This window comes from Armigeres subalbatus, chromosome 1 (genome assembly GCF_024139115.2).
Source record: "Armigeres subalbatus isolate Guangzhou_Male chromosome 1, GZ_Asu_2, whole genome shotgun sequence".
Taxonomy (NCBI): Eukaryota; Metazoa; Arthropoda; class Insecta; order Diptera; family Culicidae; genus Armigeres; species Armigeres subalbatus.
In genome coordinates, this window is record NC_085139.1 from 10084595 (window position 1) to 10104765 (window position 20171).

A 20171-nucleotide genomic window follows, 5' to 3' on the forward strand; every position below is an offset into this window, starting at 1 on the left:
CACAGTAGAGGTTACTACCCTTCCCGACCAAGTACAGTAGGATGTGTTATATGGAAGAGTGACCAAAACTTTTAAAATTAATATTTTTTATCTTTTGAAACATGATAAGGCAATTTCATTTATAAACACAAAGCAAATTCAACATTTGAACAAATCGAACAGTTGATGGTAAAGCATAATTCGTTAGGCTCTTATCGTTTCGCACAATGCACAGATGCTAAGAATTAAGATAGTTTTTACCACTATAAACCTTTTATTTCCTTACAGTTCCAAGTAGGAAGCGAAGAGCCATTTGGATGACCACAAACTTCGTCCACTTTCTCTTTATTAAAATCCACAAATATCGCAATATGTTTTCCCTCGCTTACTGCTGTTTGCTCCGCTGCCTCTCTATTCCTTGATACTTCGATCCTGCCCGTACCGTATCCATTCGTAGTTGGGCGGAAAACAAATTGTTTCACATTTCCTTGCCGACCCACCAGTAGCCCCCCACTCAACTCCGGAGAGACTCCGATGAGCCGAAGCGTTGTTGGTGCGATGTTAGTGAATGAATGCGATTGGGCGGGTGGTGATGGTGGGTAGGGAAAAAAAGAACGGAAGACCTTTCAAATTGAATTGAGCGTGTAGTTTACTGGACCCGCCGGCCGCCGTCTGGCTGTTTAAGAAGATGACGCCGACGACTTCTGCTTTTTGACGAAGGCCGGAAAGGTCCGGTTCGTCGCAGTCAATGGGTATTACAAAACGGCAGGAATGCGACACACCCCGCTGGGTGGTGAAGGTGTTGGCGGTGCGAGGGTTAAATGTGTTCATTGTTAGGATTATTATGGTGCTTTGTGTATAACGGCCTGGGAAAATAATAACGTGGTGGTTAATGAAGAGCTTCTCTATCTTTGCTGTTGGGGGCTTGAGGTGCGTTAAAGAAACTTGGCAGCATCGTTGGTGGCCTTTTCTGGAAAAAGAAAGTACTCAGGCTAGCGGACGTTCAAAGAAGATGAACATTCTTCAGAGTAGATGAGTCGAACTCAATGCTTAACAATCTTAACAAACTGCTAGTTTCAAAACAATATTTTTGCTTTTTTAGCTTAATTTGTAAGAGTCTAGTTTTAATGTCCAGTGTTTTTTAGTATCTACTTTATCGTAAACTTTATCCCAAATTCATGAGGACGAGCTCGGCGGTCTAGTGCCTACCGTTTTTGCCTAATAAGAATTTATGAAATTTGCTCAGTGCTAAACTTCACCCCAAATGCTTAAGAAGTCCGTTCCAAATTCACAGGACGAACAGTGAACAACAACAACATGATTGAAAAATCCTACGTACGATGACAGGAAGTTTATCATAGATTAAGGGAAAACATCGGTTTGTGATCCACCTAATTCGTATCCGCTTCATTCCTAACTGATGAGCGCTCTTGAGCTTGAAGATCCATGTCATCAGCTTCGAAACCAGCTTACGGTTGATTGTGTTGAATTTTTATAATTTATTCTATTGACTCCATCTAAAAAGGTGGAGCTAAAAGGTGGGTCTTCTAAAGGCAAACTATAGGTGTTCCATACTTTTGCGATTATCACTCACAAGTATTAACAAGGGGGAAGGGTCGTTTGGCCGAAACCCATTTGGCCGAATGCCATTAGGCCGAACAAACCATAAGGCCCATCTGGCCGAAAGCAATTTGACCGAAAGGGTCGTTTGACCGAAAGGGTCATTTGGCCGGGTCATTAGGACGAAAGGGTCATTAGGCCGAAGAGGCCATTAGGACGAAAGGGTCATTAGGCCGAAAGGGTCATTTGACCGAAAGAATCGCTTGGCCGAAAAGGTCATTAGGACGAGAGGGTCATTAGGCCGAAAAGGTTATTTGGCCGAAATGGTCATAAAGCCGGAAGGGTTATTTGGCCGAAAGGGTGTTTTGGCTGCAACGGTCATTTGGCCGAAATGGTCATAAGGCCAAAATGGTCATTAGGCCGAAAGGGACATTAGGCCGAAAGAGTCATTTGACCGAAAGGGTAATTTGGCAGAAAGGGTCATTTGGCCGAAAGAATCGCTTGCCCGAAAAGGTCATTTGGACGAGAGGGTCATTAGGCCGAAAAGGTTATTTTGCCGAAACGGTCATTTGGCCGAGAAGGTCGTTTGGCCAAAAGGGTCTTTTGGCCGCAACGGTCATTTGGCCGAAAGGGTCATAAGGCCAAAATGGTCATTAAGCCGAAAGAGTCATTTGGCCGAAAGAGTCATTTGGCCGAAAGGGTAATTTGGCAGAAAAAGTCGTTTGACCGAAAGGGTCATTTGGACGAATAGGTCAATCGGCTTAATAGGACATTTGGCCGAATAGGTCATTTGAAAAATGAGAAATTAGGAGTGAGAAGTGAGACGTCTCAATTCTCATTCCTCATTTCTCATTTCTCACCGTGAAAAGTGATAAGCGTGAAGTGAGTAGTGAGACGTATCACAACCCACTTCGCACTACTCACTTTTCGCAGCAAGAAGTGAGAAGAGAGACTATTCTCTTCTTATCCATAATTTCTCACTTTTCAAATTACCTATTCGGCCAAATGTCTTATTTGGCCAAATGTCCTATTGGGCCAAATGACGCTTTCGGCCAAACGAACTTTTCGGCCAAATTACTTTCGCCTTATGGTATATTCGGTCAAACAACTTTCGGCCTAGTGGCATTCGGCCAAATGGCATTCGGCTGAACGGAATTCGACCAAATGGCCCTTTTCCGGAATTGGATATGAGTTGGATTAGTATTGCATTGGAATTCAGTTGGATTGGAATTGTCTATTGGAAATTGATTGAGATGGAAATTGGACTGGAATAAGATTGACATTGTTTTCGAATCTACATTCGCATCTGCACATCTCGATATTGAGGGGGCCATCGAGATAGGGCGAGATCGAAAAATGGAAGAAAAAAAGAAATGGGTACTAGATTAAAAAAGCTCGTTGCTATGAAAAATGTCATTGCTTCTAGACCAACATTTGAAAAGGGCATAACAGTCAAAAACTATTTCTTCCGATTCTTCTTCTACATATACAGCTATATATGACGAAGAATCAAAAGGAATAAATGTTGGCTGTTACGCCCTTTTCACATGTTGGTCTAGACTTGTTGTTGATATGTTTGTTATTGTCTAAAGATGGTCTAGTAGCCTAAACAAATTAACATATCGACATAAGGAGAGTAAATCCATAACAAAATGTGATCAGAACACATTGAGATAGAGAGATATTGAGATTAAGAGTTTATCGAGATGTTGAATGCTCAAATGTATGTATATTTAAGGGACAGAGGAAACCAGCGAGATAGGGAGAGATATTGAGATACAGAATATTGAGATGTAGAAAGTTGACTGTAATTGCTATTCAATATCAATTTTATATTTATGCAATTTTGATCCAATGGCAATCTTTTCCCAACTAATTTTTAATTAAAATTCAATCAAATTTGCAATCGTTTCCAATTGCTCTCCATTTTCCAATCAAACTTACATATAATGCCATGCCAGCTTAAATCCAATTCCAAACTAATTACAATTTCAAAATAGTTCTAAAACAGTTCCAATCCAATTCCAATCTTATTTTAATCGAAGTTCAGCTTGATTCCAATCCGATTCCAAATACATTCCAATCTTATTCATACCTAATTCCAATCGAATATCAATCCGATTCCAATCTGATTTCAAGCCAATTTTAATTCATTCCAATCCAGTTTAAATCTAATTCAAATCTAATTGCTATTCAATTCCAATCTCATCCCAATTAAACTCGTATCTATTAGCAATTTAATTTCTCTTCCATTTCCAATTTTAATCGAATACCAATCTATTTCCAAATAAATTCCAATCTCACTCCTTTTTCAATAGCTCTCCAATACCAATCCAACAATTTCAATGCAGTTCTAATCCAGCTCATATCCAATTCCAATCCAATCATAATTCAATTTTAATAAAATTGCGATCCATTTCCATCCCAATTACAATCTAATTTCAATTTCAAAACATTTGCAAACCAGTTTCAATCCAATTCCAATCACCTTCCAATTCAATTCCAACCCAACTCCAGTTCAATTCCAATATTGTTCCAATCTGATTCCAATACGATTTCAATCCTATTCGAACCTTTCCACTTTTAATTCGATCCCAATCCGAATTCAATCCAATTCCTATGCTATTGCCAATCCAATTGTAATTCGATTTCAATCAAAATCGCGATCTTTTCCATTTCAATCACAATAAAATTCCAGTTTTAATCCAATTCCAATCCTATTCAAATCTGATTGCAATCCAATCCCAATCTTATTCCAATCCTATTACAGTCTTATGCATTCCAATACCAATTCAATTCCAGTCTGATTTCAATCTAATTCAAATTTTGTTCTAATCCAATTGCAATCTTATTTAAATTAAAATTTCATTCGATTCCAATCTTATTACAATTCAATTTCAATCCAATACGAGTCCAATTGGGATCGAATTAAAAATGGATAGATAGGAATTGGATTGGAATCGGATTGAAACAAGATTGGAATTGGATTGTCTGATTTAAATCCTATTTGAAATCAATTCGAATCCGATTCTTTCCGGGCAAATCCAACCCAATTTCTTATATAAAGTTGAAAAAAAAAATCCGCTGAGATTCAGAAAGAAAAGAATCTCGTGCAAATTTTAAACTGTTTTTAGGAAGGAAGAAGGAAGAAAGAAAAATGAAGGAGGACGAAGGACGAAAAAACTAAGAAAAGGAAAAGAAAGACATTCCGTTCGGGATGTAACTTTGGGTTTTTGATGGGTTTCGTCCAATTTCGTTATGTTCTTAAAGTTTTCTGCATACAATGTTGTGTTTGTTGCAATAACATATTAGAACTTTTTGGGATATAAATGAAAAGAACCAAATTAAACCTTATCACGGCGTGTTCAGTAGAACAATATTATCACAAAAAAATGAGCATGGCTAAAATTTCAACTACGTGAAAATATAGCTTCTTATCTTTCATTTCCCGGGTATTTTAAAAAATCTACTGGGGGTCCTGAACAACTTTTTTTCCCTTTCCAAATGGACCCTGCATTCTAATCTAATATGTACCAGCTGCCAGTCACGAGTCCCTCACGAGTTGACTCGTCATTTATTTTTTAACTATTTTTCATGAATTAAATGCAAGGAATGAATATTCTTCATGTTCTTTTATTTTGAACCTAATTTAAAAGGCTCAAATATGGAAAAGCATGACGGAGCCAAAATTATTAAGTTCAACATTTGGCTAGCAAACATACTGCTTCGCAAGGGTTGAACCCACTAATATTTTTAACACTGTTTGTTTAGTTTCAATTTTATACTTTTTGGATTTGAACGAAAATAAGCGAAATTCGTAGAAATTATTCCAGATAATTGAGAAATTTCAAATTGATTGTTTGAGCTCAAAAAACGACAGGATTCCGACATTCAAGACATAACGATTTCTGAAAACCTAATGATTTTTTATAACATTTCCAAGATAATATAAAACTATTTTAACCTACCGAGATAAGCATGCCAAGACCATGCTGCAGGTGGCTGAGTTGTATTCTCGGTTCGGTCTAGGAAATGTTTAGGTTGGACATTTCCTCGGCATTTCTATGTGGGATGGTTTTATAAAGATATTTTTGGTTTTGAAAGTAAGGAATACATTTTATTCTATGGAGTTTTTATAAATACTAACGGGGCTTAATAATTAGTAAAGCTTTTCTAAATTACGCTTCTGATCATTGTTGAGCTAGATTTTTTCCACTAGATAGATGAATAAAAGTAAAGCTCATCGATTACTTCAAAGTCTGGTGGTTGTACCAAGAGTCATGAAAATAAGTGTCTTTTTAGAAGAAGATGCATTTGATGCATAGGGCAGGAGATTGATTTTCGTTTACTGGTTAACTTTTCTGAACTAAGCAATTTAGATTTTATTAGAGTCATCCCTACAGCACGATTTTTGTGTCTAAAAATTCAAACTCTTCTCCAAAAACTTCTAAAACTACCCTGGTTCTGATCGTCCAGGTTTTGTGTTTGCGTTTTATGTTGGTGGTATTCGGCTTGACCAAATAATTGAACGTTATTGAAAGTGATTGCCAAAAGCAAAATAGCAATAATGCGACAACACAATGAAAAGTGGACTAATTTTTAAATTGGTAATGAATTTCGAGTGAAAATAATCGTTTCGAATGAGTATTTCTCCAAGCTCACGCAGTGCAATATAATAGAAAGTTGCATGTTTGCCACAAGATTTGTAGTAAAATGAATTTGCTTGTCTGGATGAATCACTCGTTCTTATCAACTATGCATCGCAGCGATATGATCTCTAGGACAAAATACAGTACATATTTTTAAGTTTTTTTATACCCTTGTCACTTTTTGTTGAAATCAGAAAAGATTTTATTTTAAACTAAAAGCTAGATATTTACTTCCATTTTTGCCTTTATTGTGCACTTAGCATGACTCATTTTTGCGCTCATCTGTTTACCGTATATCAATTGAAATCTGATTTCTATTTGAATGAGGTATTAAGGATTTCTATGAGCATGTTGGATAGTTTTTAGTGATAAATTGAAGTTACACAATCAAAAATACGACAGAAAAAAGTGTAAAAAGTGAATTATGTGTATCTACATTACTTCTCCTTCTTCGTTTTGGCATTACATTCCCCACTAAGACATTGCCGCCTCACAGTTGAGTGTTCAATCAGCACTTCCACAGTTATTAACTGCGAGGTTTCTAAGCCAAGTTACCATTTTTTTACCATCAAATTTACCACCAAAGTTTCAATTTTGGTATATATTTGGGAAAGAATTGGGTGTATATGTGCATAAGATGACGATGCAGAGCATAATCTCCATCCAAGCCTTTCTTAGCTGTTTGCAGGGGATAACATATATATATATCGAGTTCGGCTTCGTCATGCATTTTGACGCTTGAGCTCCAACAAACTATTAATTTATTGATGAATTTACGACCGTTGTTTGTGATTTTTTGGGTTTTATGGCGTTATATCGGTCCACGGGTTACTAATAAAACAACCGTTTTAGTCAAAGCCGACGTTTCGAATGTTTATTCATTCATCCTCAGGGCAAACTACAAAATTCCACATATTTAGTCACTAACTAAGTTGAACAGTACAAACATTTTTACTTACACTGAACAGTTATTTTTAGGTCAAGTAGGGTTGAAACATTAATTGGACGGCTAACAACATTACACTGTAATTACATTAGAATTCGGATTATAGTGACTTAATTCGTTTTACATTTAATTGGTACAACTTAAAAACGGAGCACAAACTTACACAGCTTTCAACTGCGCACATAGATAACAGTTTGAAGATGGAGGTACGAAACAGAAAAAGAGATGCCAAAAACATTAGAATGGGACAGATGAGAAAAGAGCAGCGAAATGATGCATCGAGCGAGACGATGCTTTGCTGTCTTTATCCGACGCCGATTGAGTGCAGAAAACCTGTATACACTGAATTTAAATTACTTGTATCGGTCCTGAAATTAACCGTTGTGTTGTCACTGAATATGTGACACATTTCGAGTATTTGAAGTGCAGGTAGTCGAATGTCTTGTTCTAGAATTCTGGTTTTAGACAAATCGAATTGGTGATCATTCTCAATGGCATGTACCGTCCTTTTGAATTCATCTTCACTCCCAATCGCTCCGTCTGGGTTAGAAGATTTCAACTAACCTAAGCGATTGATGAGAGAGCGATGACCAGAGAGACGATTTTAAGTTGTTGTGTAGTTAAGCCAATGTACGAACAGTCACAGTCAGCGCACGGGATGCGATAAATCACATTCCGTCTTTCTAAAAGTGACGTTTTGTCCTTCAGCTTAGAAAACAACAGCCTATTGTTTTTGACACATTTGAAGCCCAGTGAAATATTAGGAAAATTTCGTTTTATAATTTTAGCGAGAGCCGGTGTGAGATTCTCCACATGATGGAGTGATCGGTAAATTTTAGGTTCGGGAGAAATGTTGCTGTTATTATTTTCAATGATTGCGTTCTTATTGATAAATCTGTTAATTAACCGATTTATCAATGAACTGAGATAGTTGTTTATGAGCAAATATTCTCGAACCAAATCCTTCTTCTCAGTTTCCGATCTGCACGTCGAAAGTTGAAAACTCTCCCGATAAAGCCGGTAGCCGTGTTTAATTTTGTGTAAGTGGATGAAACGAGAAGTAATTCAAAATTCGTCCCGAAGCAATTGGTTTTTATACCAATCAGTGACGATCATTTGTTGCTCTGTGCGTATCAACAGCATGTCGAGATACGGAGCTGGTTGTTGTTTTCAATTTCACACGTGAATTGAATGTGTGAGTTGAACCCGTTTAGAGCGTTTCTCACATACTCAACCTTTTCTCTCGGTAGAGCGGTGATCAAATCGTCGACGTACTTTTTTCAGAAACGGAATCGGAATACCGATCATACCAAGCACGTGATCTAGTAACGTTTCCATCACTAGATCCGCAAGTGCAGGCGACAAGGTTACCCATTGCCGTTCCACTTTTTGGCGGTAGAACACTCCACGGTGAACGAAATAACTGGAGGAGAGATTGAAGCTTATTAGCTCAACAAACATTTCTACATTTTTAATGGATGTATTTTCTCGATCAAACTCCAATTATTTCGTACCGCTTCTATTGCGACGTCCCTTGGTATACACGTAAACAGACTTACCACGTCGAACGAAACCAACACATAGTTAGGAGGCAATGTGGTGCTGTTTACAAATGTGCAGAACTCGTAAGAATTTTGCACATTGTATTTGCTTTGATCAATCGATCGACGCAGTATGTCTGCAAGATATTTGGACAGGTAATACGTTGGGCAATTGATACACGATAGTATTACCCTCAACGGATTGCCCGGTTTGTGTATTTTGGGTAGTCCATAAATTTTTGGACACGTAGCATGGTAAGACACCAAACGGGATTTGGTTTGTTGTTCAATAAATTTTTGATTGAAGAGTTGGTTTACAAGCTTGTTGTTTAGTGTTTGTATTTTGTTGGTCCAGTCCGTGTCGATCCTTTCGTATGTGTTCGTGTCGCTGACAAGTGTTTTCATCTTTTCTTCGTATTCGTCTCCCATCATGACTACCGTTTTATTTCCCTTGTCAGCTGGCAAAATATATACATCAGGATGGTCTCGGATGAACTTTTTACTTGTAGCCAGTGCTTCAATCATAAAACGGCTAATTCGTTCGACGTGGTAAGTCTGTTTACGTGTATACCAAGGGACGTCGCAATAGAAGCGGTACGAAATAATTGGAGTTTGATCGAGAAAATACATCCTTTAAAAATGTAGAAATGTTTGTTGAGCTAATAAGCTTCAATCTCCTCCAGTTATTTCGTTCACCGTGGACTGTTCTACCGCCAAAAAAGTGGAACGGCAATGGGTAACCCCTTGTCGCCTGCACTTGCGGATCTAGTGATGGAAACGTTACTAGATCACGTGCTTGGTATGATCGGTATTCCGTTTCTGAAAAAGTACGTCGACGATTTGATCACCGCTCTACCGAGAGAAAAGGTTGAGTATGTGAGAAACGCTCTAAACGGGTTCAACTCACACATTCAATTCACGTGTGAAATTGAAAACAACAACCAGCTCCCGTATCTCGACATGCTGTTGATACGCACAGAGCAACAAATGATCGTCACTGATTGGTATAAAAACCCAATTGCTTCGGGACGAATTTTGAATTACTTCGTTTCATCCACTTACACAAAATTAAACACGGCTACCGGCTTTATCGGGAGAGTTTTTCAACTTTCGACGTGCAGATCGGAAACTGAGAAGAAGGATTTGGTTCGAGAATATTTGCTCATAAACAACTATCTCAGTTCATTGATAAATCGGTTAATTAACAGATTTATCAATAAGAACGCAATCATTGAAAATAATAACAGCAACATTTCTCCCGAACCTAAAATTTACCGATCACTCCATCATGTGGAGAATCTCACACCGGCTCTCGCTAAAATTATAAAACGAAATTTTCCTAATATTTCACTGGGCTTCAAATAGCATTAGCATTAGCATTGTTACGGTGTAATTCGTAGATTGGACACTAGTGATACTCATGTTTTACTTTTGAGATCCTTATCTAGAATGCTATCAGAAATCAAGAAGGGGAGTGGTCCTTGATTCCAGTCTCAAACAAAATTAACAAAAGCATGAGGATTACTACTCCTGGCCACGCCCATCTTCACCGTAACTAGGGAGAGGAAGGAAGTGTTGATGTAGTACTTACTTAACGAGAGGCCACCGACTTAGCGACACCCTCATAAGTACCACGGAGTTGGATAATGAGGAAGGTAATCGTTGGGTCAGGATTTGCTTGTAGCTGGCAATGTAACCGTGGTAGATCTTACCCCGTAACACACCACGCAAAGGTGTCTACCCAGCATTACGGGTATATTTCACTGGGCTTCAAATGTGTCAAAAACAATAGGCTGTTGTTTTCTAAGCTGAAGGACAAAACGTCACTTTTAGAAAGACGGAATGTGATTTATCGCATCCCGTGCGCTGACTGTGACTGTTCGTACATTGGCTTAACTACACAACAACTAAAAAATCGTCTCTCTGGTCATCGCTCTCTCATCAATCGCTTAGCTCAGTTGAAATCTTCTAACCCAGACGGAGCGATTGAGAGAGAAGATGAATTCAAAAAGACGGCATTGATGGTACATGCCATTGAGAATGATCACCAATTCGATTTGTCTAAAACCAGAATTCTAGAACAAGACAATCGACTACCTGCACTTCAAATACTCGAAATGTGTCACATTTTCAGTGACAACACAACGGTTAATTTCAGGACCGATACAAGTAATTTAAATGCAGTGTATACAGGTTTTCTGCACTCAATCGGCGTCGGATAAAGACAGCAAAGCATCGTCTCGCTCGATGCATCATTTCGCTGCTCTTTTCTCATCTGTCCCATTCTAATGTTTTTGGCATCTCTTTTCTGTTTCGTACCTCCATCTTCAAACTGTTATCTATGTGCGCAGGTGAAAGCTGTAAGTTTGTGCTCCGTTTTAAGTTGTACCAATTAAATGTAAAACGAATTAAGTCACTATAATCCGAATTCTAATGTAATTACAGTGTAATGTTGTTAGCCGTCCAATTAATGTTTCAACCCTACTTGACCTAAAGATAACTGTTCAGTGTAAGTAAAATGTTTGTACTGTTCAACTTAGTTAGTGACTAAATATGTGGAATTTTCTAGGATGAATGAATAAACATTCGAAACGTCGGCTTTGACTAAAACGGTTGTTTTATTAGTAACCCGTGGACCGATATAACGCCATAAAACCCAAAAAAAACTATTAATTTAGTCTATAACTTGGTAATTTCAGTACCCTGAGTTTATATACGATTATTGGAATAAAAAACCAGGAATCTCATTTTAAATGGGACGCGATAAATAATAATCGTTGGTCTTCCAACTACAAAGATCCGTTTCAGGGAGAAAAAAAAGTTGTTCGAGACTCCTCGGTAGATTTTTTTCAAATAGTCACGAAATGAAAGCTTAAGAGCTATATTTTCACGTAGTGAAAGTTTAGGCGATGCTCATTTTTTTGTCATAAAGGTCCCCCATACACACGCCGTGTTATATGAGTTATTGTACTAAAATAGGTCTGAATTATGTTGCCAAGGTAAATAGTGTTACCGTTTGTAACAGTAAGTCTGTGAGATTAATAGAATTTGATTATCTTACGTTAAAATGTTTTTTGTTGTTATAATATATAATTAATTCAAAAATTTAAATAATGCAATGCCAATACATTATACCCCTAGGTTAAAAGGTGTCAGGTCATTAGGCCGAAGGCCATTTTGCCGAAGGTCATTAGGCCGAATGGTCGTAAGACCGAATTAGCAGAATGAAGCGAAAATTGAAAAATGGGAAGTTCTTTCTTCACCATACCCCTTCTTCCTTCTTCTATCTGTTTTCTTCCTTCCTCATTCTTCCTGCTTTCTTGTTCCTTCTTTTTTCCTCATTCTTCCTTCTTATTTCTTCTTTCTTTCTTCTTCCTTCTTCCTTGTTTCTTCTTCATTATTCCTTCTTATTTCTTCCTTCTTCCTTCTTGCTTCTTCCTTCTTTCTTCTTCCTTTCTTCCTTTTTCCTTCTTTCTTCTTTCTTCTTCCTTCTTTCTTCTTCCTTCTTCCTTCTCCCCTCTTCCTTCTCCCGTCTTCCTTCTTCTTCCTTCTTCCTTCTTCTTTATTCCTTCTTCTTTCTTCCTTCTTTCTGCTTTCCCCTTCTTTCTTCTCCCTTCTCCTTTTTTTCTTTCTTTCTTCTTCTTTATTCCTTCTTCTTTCTTCCTTCTTTTTGCTTTCCTCTTCTTTCTACCTTCTTTCTTCTTTCTTCCTTCTTCCTTCTTCCTTCTTCTTTCTTCCTCCCTTCTTCTTCTTTCTTTTTTCTTCCGGTTTCTTTCTTCTTTCTCCCGTATTCTTTCTTTTTTCTTCCTCCTTCCTCCTTGTTTCTTCCATCTTCCTTTTATACTTCCTTCTTCCTTTATCCTTCATCCTTTTTCCTTTGTGCTTTTTTGTCTTTCTTCTTTCTTTTTCCTTCTTCCCTCTTGTTTCTTCCTTCTTTCTTCTTCCCTCTTCCTTCTACCTTATTTCTTCTTCCTTCTTATTTCTTCTTTTTTCCATTTTCTTCCTTCATTCTTCTTCTTTCTGTCTTCTTCTTTATTCCTTGTTCCTTCTTACTTCTTCCTTCTTCCTTCTTCGTTTTTCCTTCATCCTTCCTTCTTCTTCTTTCTTTTTCCTTTTTTCTTCTTCCGTTCTCCTTATTCCTAACTTCACACTACTTACTTCCCACTCCCCAGTTCTCATTCGGCCTAATGGCCATTCGGCCTAATGACCATTCGACCTAATGGCCTTCGGCCTAATGACCTTCGGCCTAACAGCGTTCGGCCTAATGACCCAGCATCATCGATTACAGTTCGACTGGGGTGTTTATTGAAATATTTTGGCTTTTTCAGTCTGATATATTCACACGGGTTTATATTTGCATTGCCCGACGTTTCGGCCCGTTTATTGGGTCTTTTTCAAGGGAAAGCTGTCTGCCGTTCTTCGTACACTTAACAACTATAAACATTGGAGCTTCTGTGGATCACTATAAGGGGAAGCGAAAAAGAATCGGAGCTAGTGAGACGAATGTATTAATGAGGACAAGGTAGTGTGTAGGTGAGAAATCGAGCTACTTTCCATTAGAGCTTCAGCCAGACCAGACGTGAGTGTATTGAATGGTTTTAATTAACAAGTTCGTTAGATACGAAATTACGAATCAGGTATGTTACTCGATTATGAGTTGGAGCAAAGTGCAATCGAAATCGTGGTCAGGTTTTAAAAGAAAATTCTCTTATGTGATTAGGACCCGTATGGTTTTGGACAATCTACAGGTGACCGTTTTGAGGTTACGACCCCAGGCGGCGTCGACTCAGAGTCCCAGGACCCAGAATTCCGATTCCTCTGTGGCCAAACCAGTCTTGCTGACCCGAGGGCCGCTATATCGTCATTGCGAGTTCAGAGTGACCTAACCTACAACTATAACGAAAAGGCCGTATCGTCGTTGGCCGGTGTTAAGCGAACCTAAGCTCCTACCCTCCTCCTCGTTAGAGATGGTCGGTTTTCGGGTTTGGGTTTGGAAAATTAGTACAATGTCGGGAATATAAAATATCTAGTTTGAGTTTTTCGACAACAAAATAGTTCGGGGCTAGTTCGGGTTTAAATAGTTGAATTAATTCGGGTTCGGGTCGGGTACGGGTTTGACAAGATTTTTTGTTTCGGGATCGGGTCGGGTACGGGTTTGTAAGGAATTTATGAATCGGGTTCGGGTCGGGTTCGAGTTTTCAAAATGTGAAACCCGACCATCTCTAACTCCTCGTCACTGACCTCGAATGCCATCCAGTCTCGCCACAGTTGCAGCAGTTGCCGCCGGCCAGGTAGATTAATTATAAGACACATTACACCTAACACACACCCACACAGTTTTGTACGGAATAGTGCAATATACCGAAAAAAGTGTAATCCATTAGTATTCTCCCACATATCCGAGGTCTGATTTGCCTAGTAAATTCCACACCAGCCGATCTTGAGATCAAAGAGGTTCTCCAGGCCGAGCTAGCCAAGAAAAGAGGTCGTTGTGAAACCCAGCCTCACACGGCAGGCCGTTGCTTAGCCGAGCTTGCCGAGGCTTTATTCTGGCAGTCCTCGTACTGCGCATCCTAGCAATTACAATAGTTTTAATAAATCCGAAAAATATACCGGTAACGAATACTGATGGCTCACCGTAATTCGTCGAAATTTTTTTTGAGATCCCAGATGTTTGATTCTTAGCCCTGCCACACTGAAAGAAAGGCGGCATACTGACCTTCAAGACTCGATCAATAGCTCCGTCAGCCATTATTTAGCCTTTATTTCATAGCAACAATGTGAAAATTCTTAGTAGTGAGTAGCAGGTATGCATGGTCAATGCTTTTTTTCTTCAGGCATAAACATGACTAGCACAAACAAAACGCAGCATTATTATAAGTTTCTCAATCAAAATCCCGAGATTCGTGAATGATTAATAATAATCTATGATTATTAATAGTGATATTACAAAACGTTATTTTTGGATGTATTTTAAAGTGGTTATATGGAAAAAAGCAAACTTCATCCAATCAAGTGAAATCAAGGTTTTTCAGAAGCGTTTTGGGACTCCAATCAACTGTGCAAAATGGGCTCGATTGGTTGCGCCCTCGCTTTCTGCATCGGGTTTTAAATCAATTTGAATCGCAAAACATACTTTTTTACATTTTTGCTCTTAGCAACTTCAATTTATCGTCAATAACGTGTCTTAATACATTAGCATATAGTCTGAAAGATGACGAAAGATATTGCCGAAGAGGTCCGTAGCTGGAAGGTCTATAAAAATGATATTATGCTTCAAAAATTCATTGTTCAAACCATATGCAAGAAATCAATGTATCTGTCAGCACTACCAGATAATTCATTCCGAATAACTCCCATTAGCTCCAATGGATTATATTTTGAAATAACATTCAGTTAAATTATTTTGTCTCGTAGCTCGGCAGGGCTGGCAGAATAAACGATTTTTGTATATGGTTTCAACAATCAATCTTCAACTTTTTTTTTGTAGACATTCAAGCGACGTATCTCCTTCAGCAAATTTTTTCGGCTTCTTTCGGGTTATACTTTAACGCAATGTACCACTTGGTTCACGATGAACTGAAACCTCTAGAAGTAAAAATGCAAAAATATACGCTTTCACCTACTAATTTCCATACTAAGCTCAAACGCGATGCGAAAAGCGAGGAAACAACCCTTCGAGTCCAAATTGTTCAGAATGGTTCGAAAATTCATTGATTTGAAAAAAATGACAATGATGCCCCACTCTGATGTATATACTATGAGCAGAACACGAATGGAAAATGCTCTCTAGGAGCACACATATTCCTCATATGGGACCAGATTTAGTCACAATCAAGTTGCTACAACCTGTTTTGTCTGACGTGTGCTGCTCGGGTTAAAAATGCGAAACAACTACTTAGTTATTCGGGTTTCAAAAAGTGTCTTCTTGTAACTTTACTTTTGGATGTCAGTACTATTAAACATTATTTGTACGCCACGAAGTGACGTATTAAGAAATGCCGTGAAAAGATGCTCAGACTGAAATTCTAAAGTACTACTGAGATAACTTTTTGAAGAATTCTTGCAGAAATCTAGAAAATTTCTCCATAAATTCATATAAGTCATATAAGTATCCTCCAATATGTACGGTATCGTAGATATTTTGGGAATATTATGATTTATATATATATACTGGTGTAAAGATGTCTCTTCTTCTGAGCTTCTCAAACTAACATACAAGCTCGGGAACCTGTGGATTACTCTGTTGGTCTTTTAGAGCTCCAAGATCTGAGCCGAAGAATGGGTTGGAGTACCGTAGATATTCTAGGAATGTTATAATTTTCATATACTGGTGTAATGATGTCCCATGGGATTTTTGCAACTGATACACAAACTAAGTAGCCGTTGAATAAATCTGTTGGTCTTATAGACCCCCAAGATCTTAATTCAATAATGGTTTGGAGTACCGTAAATATTCTGGGAAAATTGTATTTTGTATAAACTGGTGTAATGATGTCCCATGGGGTTGCTCCAACTAACACACAAGCTCAGGACCCTATGAATCACTCTGTTGGTGTTGTAGACTTTCAATATCTGAAGAACTATGTGAAGAATGGTTTGGAGTACTGTTGATGTTCAAGTAATACTGCAATTTGATAAAAAAAAATGTTTAATTATGTCTCAAGTACCATTGACAACTTCATATGAGGATTGAGGCTCAGTAAAACGCTTTGTTGTTTATGTAGATTACCAAGATCTCAACTCACGGAACGTTTGAAAGCCCTAGAAGATCTCAAAAAAAGACTTCCATATTTCCACTTTTCATGGTTTGCATTCGTTTCTGAAGCAGTATGCCCAAAATTTGAAATACGACGAAAAAAAATCCGTATTGAATCGGGGATTTACCCGAAAAATTCCCCACAAATTCCATCGAAAAGTTCTTTAAAAACCCAGATTAATCCACCTAGCGGTGACGATGCCTTTCTTGATTCAATCCCTTGGTTTTGCCTTAGTTTGATACACATCATAAATAATTTCCAACATTCTGGCTCTTGCAAACGCCGTAAATCAAACAACCAACCAACCGTTTTCTTCATTACTTTTGAAAGCAATGACCGATCGTGATTATATTCAAAAGCGATCAACTGGGGTTTGTCCTCCGTCGAATGTAAATTGTTGCGAGAAAATCGGTTAAAAATTACTATATGAAAAAGTGTTTTTCGGTTTTCGTGTGCACACACACGGACAGACAGACATTTGTTTAGCTCGACGAGCTGAGTCGATTGGTATATAACATCATGGGTCTCCGAGACTTCTATAAAAAGTTCTTTTTTTGGAGTGGAATGATATCCTTTCGGTTCAATCTTTCCAAAATTGCTGCATGCGTTTTGACGAAATTTTATTAAAGAATAGAATAGTTTTCGATTGAGTTCTTGAAGGACTTTGTATTTTGTATTTGAATTTGTATAAGAATTCCCAAAAGATATTTAATGGGATTCGCGAAAGAATTTCTCAAGGAATTTAACAAGGTTTTTCTAAAAAAACCCCGAAAGATGTCATGGAGAAAGTACCGAAGGAGAGGCTCCGAAGGAATTCCTGATGAAAGCTCCGAAAAAATGCCATGAGTCATTTGGCCGAATGCCACTAGGCCGAAAGTCGTTTGGCCGAATATACCATTTGGTCGAACAGACCATTAGAACGAAAGTCATTTGGCCGAAGGTTTTTGGGTCGTTTGGCCGAAAAGGTTATTTGGGCGAAAAGGTCATTTGACCGAAAGGTCTGGCCGAAAAAGTCGTTTGGCTGAAAGAGTCGTTTGGACGAATGGGTCATTTATTGAAAGGTTCGCTTGGGCGAAATGATCGTCTGGCAGAAAGAGCCATTTGGCCGAATGGGTCATTTGACCGAAAGGGTCATTAGATCCGGAATTCTCAAAGTTTTTTTTTTTAACTTATTTTATTAGATAATTATCTAATACATGCATTCATCTCTTAGACTAGGTGTTCCGTGTTTTCTTAACACTATCATCCTTATTTGCTATGTAATATTTTTAGTTATTATTAATACATTTCAATTGCCTCTGGCAGTTAGAATTTTTCCTCTGGTTGATTTGAACCATGTAGGAATTACAATGTTTTCAACTTAATCTAAACTTAACCTATTTTATACTAAGGGTACAAGGAGTTAATCGTTGCAATAGAAGATTGCAACGATTTTTGTCTAAAATTGGAAATTATTTTGTTGGACATTTGTTGCAATGTCTCAATATTAGAAATTCTATGAAGTTCATTGATACTATACTACGGAGGCAACTTCAGAATAATTTTCAAAATTTTATTTGGAGTCCTCAACTAGTCCATATTGGCACAGCATACAACATGGCAGGTCTAAAAATTTGTTTGTAAATCAAAAGTTTGTTCTTAAGACAAAGTTTTGATTTTCTGTTTAAAAGTGGATATAGACACTTAATATATTTGTTACATTTGGCTTGAAGGCCTTCAATGTGATTTTTAAAAGTTAATTTTTGATCTAGCAGAAGTCCTAAATATTTAGCTTCGCTAGACCAATTAATTGGAACCCCATTCATAGTAAAAATATGTCTGCTAGAAGGTTTCAAATAAGAAGCTCTCGGCTTATGTGGGAAAATTATAAGCTGAGTTTTGGAAGCATTCGGGGAAATTTTCCATTTTTGCAAGTAAGTGGAGAAAATATCCAAACTTTTTTGCAATCTACTACAAATGACACGAAGGCTTCGCCCTTTGGCTGAGAGACCTGTGTCATCTGCAAACAAAGATTTTTGACACCCTGGTGGTAAAACAGGTAAGTCAGAAGTAAAAATGTTATACAATATGGGCCCCAGTATGCTGCCTTGAGGACACCAGCCCTTACAGATAATCTATCAGATTTAGAATTCTGATAGTTTACTTGCAGTGAGCGATCTGATAAATAATTTTGGATCAGTTTAATGATGTACAGAGGAAAATTAAAATTCATCAATTTTACAATCAAACCTTCATGTCAAACACTGTCAAATGCTTTCTCTATATCAAGAAGAGCAACTCCAGTCGAATATCCTTCAGATTTGTTGAGCCGAATTAAATTCGTTACTCTTAATAACTGATGAGGATTCTTAAAGTTCATCATGAATTCCTTTGGACATTCCTTTAAATATTTCTTCAAAGATTCCTTCGTGATTTTTTAGGAAAAGCAAGCCAATTTGAAAAACCCTTAAACTTCTTCTGAAATTTCTTAACATTTTTTTTGGGAAACTGGTTCTGCAGTTAATTTAGAAATTTCTCCCAGAATTCCTTAGAAAATAATTTCAGGAATTCCTGGAAGTAATTTCTTCAGGCATTTCATCAAAAATTCTGGAAAAAATATTTGGAGTCACTTTGAAATTCTTCGAAAATTTCTTTACAACCTTCGTCATTATGTCTTATGAGAAATTTCTTCTGGATTTTAAAAGGACATCGATTTGGAAATTCCCTCAGAAGATTTTTTTAAACTCATTAAGGAACTCTTTGGGAAAGGTGTCTACCCAGCGTACGGGGGGACCGGAACGGATTTTGAAAAAATTCGTGCAGAAATTCTTACAAAAGTTTCTCCAACGATTCCTCCAGGAATTTTTTTTTTTTTCTATTGCGTTTATCAGGCGTGTATAACACTTAACGGAGCCGAGACTTCATGATATTTAAAATCGATATCATCTTATTATTAACAGTTAGTAAGGGGAAAAGCATGGCGTAGCGTCGTGCTCGAGTTGTGATTCGTCAGGGAGCATCTTCCGGATGGCCATAGATTCGTGTTACACCGAACAATAAGACACTCCAGGAAATTCTTCCAAAACACTAAAACATAATTCTAAGAATCTTCGACGAACGAATTTTTAAAATCAATCAAGGATGAAATCCTAAAGCAATTTCCAAAGAAACTCCTGAAGGAAATTCCGGAATTCTCAAAGTTCATTAAAAATTCCTTAGGACATTCCTTTAAATATTCCTTCGTGATTTTTTTTTTAGGAAAATCATTAAAAATTAATTTGTGAATGCTTCCGAAATTTTCTTTAAAATATTCCTTTAAGTATCCCTTTGGAAATTTCTTCACAAGCAAATTTGAAAAACCCTTAAAGAACTTCTTCTGAAATTTCTTAACATTTTTTTGGGAAACTGGTTCTGCAGTTGTTTCAGAAATTTCTCCAGGAATTCCTTAGAAAATAATTTCAGGAATTCCTGGAAGTAATTTCTTCAGGCATTTCATCAAAAGTTCTGGAAAAAATATTTGGAATCACTTTGAAATTTTACGAAAATTTCTTTACAACCTTCGTATTTTTTTCTTATTAGAAATTTCTTCTGGATTTTATTAGTACATCGATTTGGAAATTCCCTCAGAAGATTTTTTAAACTCATTGAGAATTACTTTGAAAATTTCTTTTTTAATAGGTATGAAAATCCTTTAAGGAAATCCGTTGTAAACTTCGTAATGCATTAATACAAATATTCCGGAATACAAATATTTCCG

At 37.4% G+C, this 20171-nt stretch overlaps 1 protein-coding gene across 15 annotated transcripts in view; it reads right to left on the reverse strand.

Annotated features, from left to right (window-relative positions):
• The window catches only part of LOC134221577 (collagen alpha chain CG42342), a 638959-nt gene that overhangs the window by 151946 nt on the left and 466842 nt on the right, over nucleotides 1-20171 (reverse strand). The window lies entirely within an intron of this gene.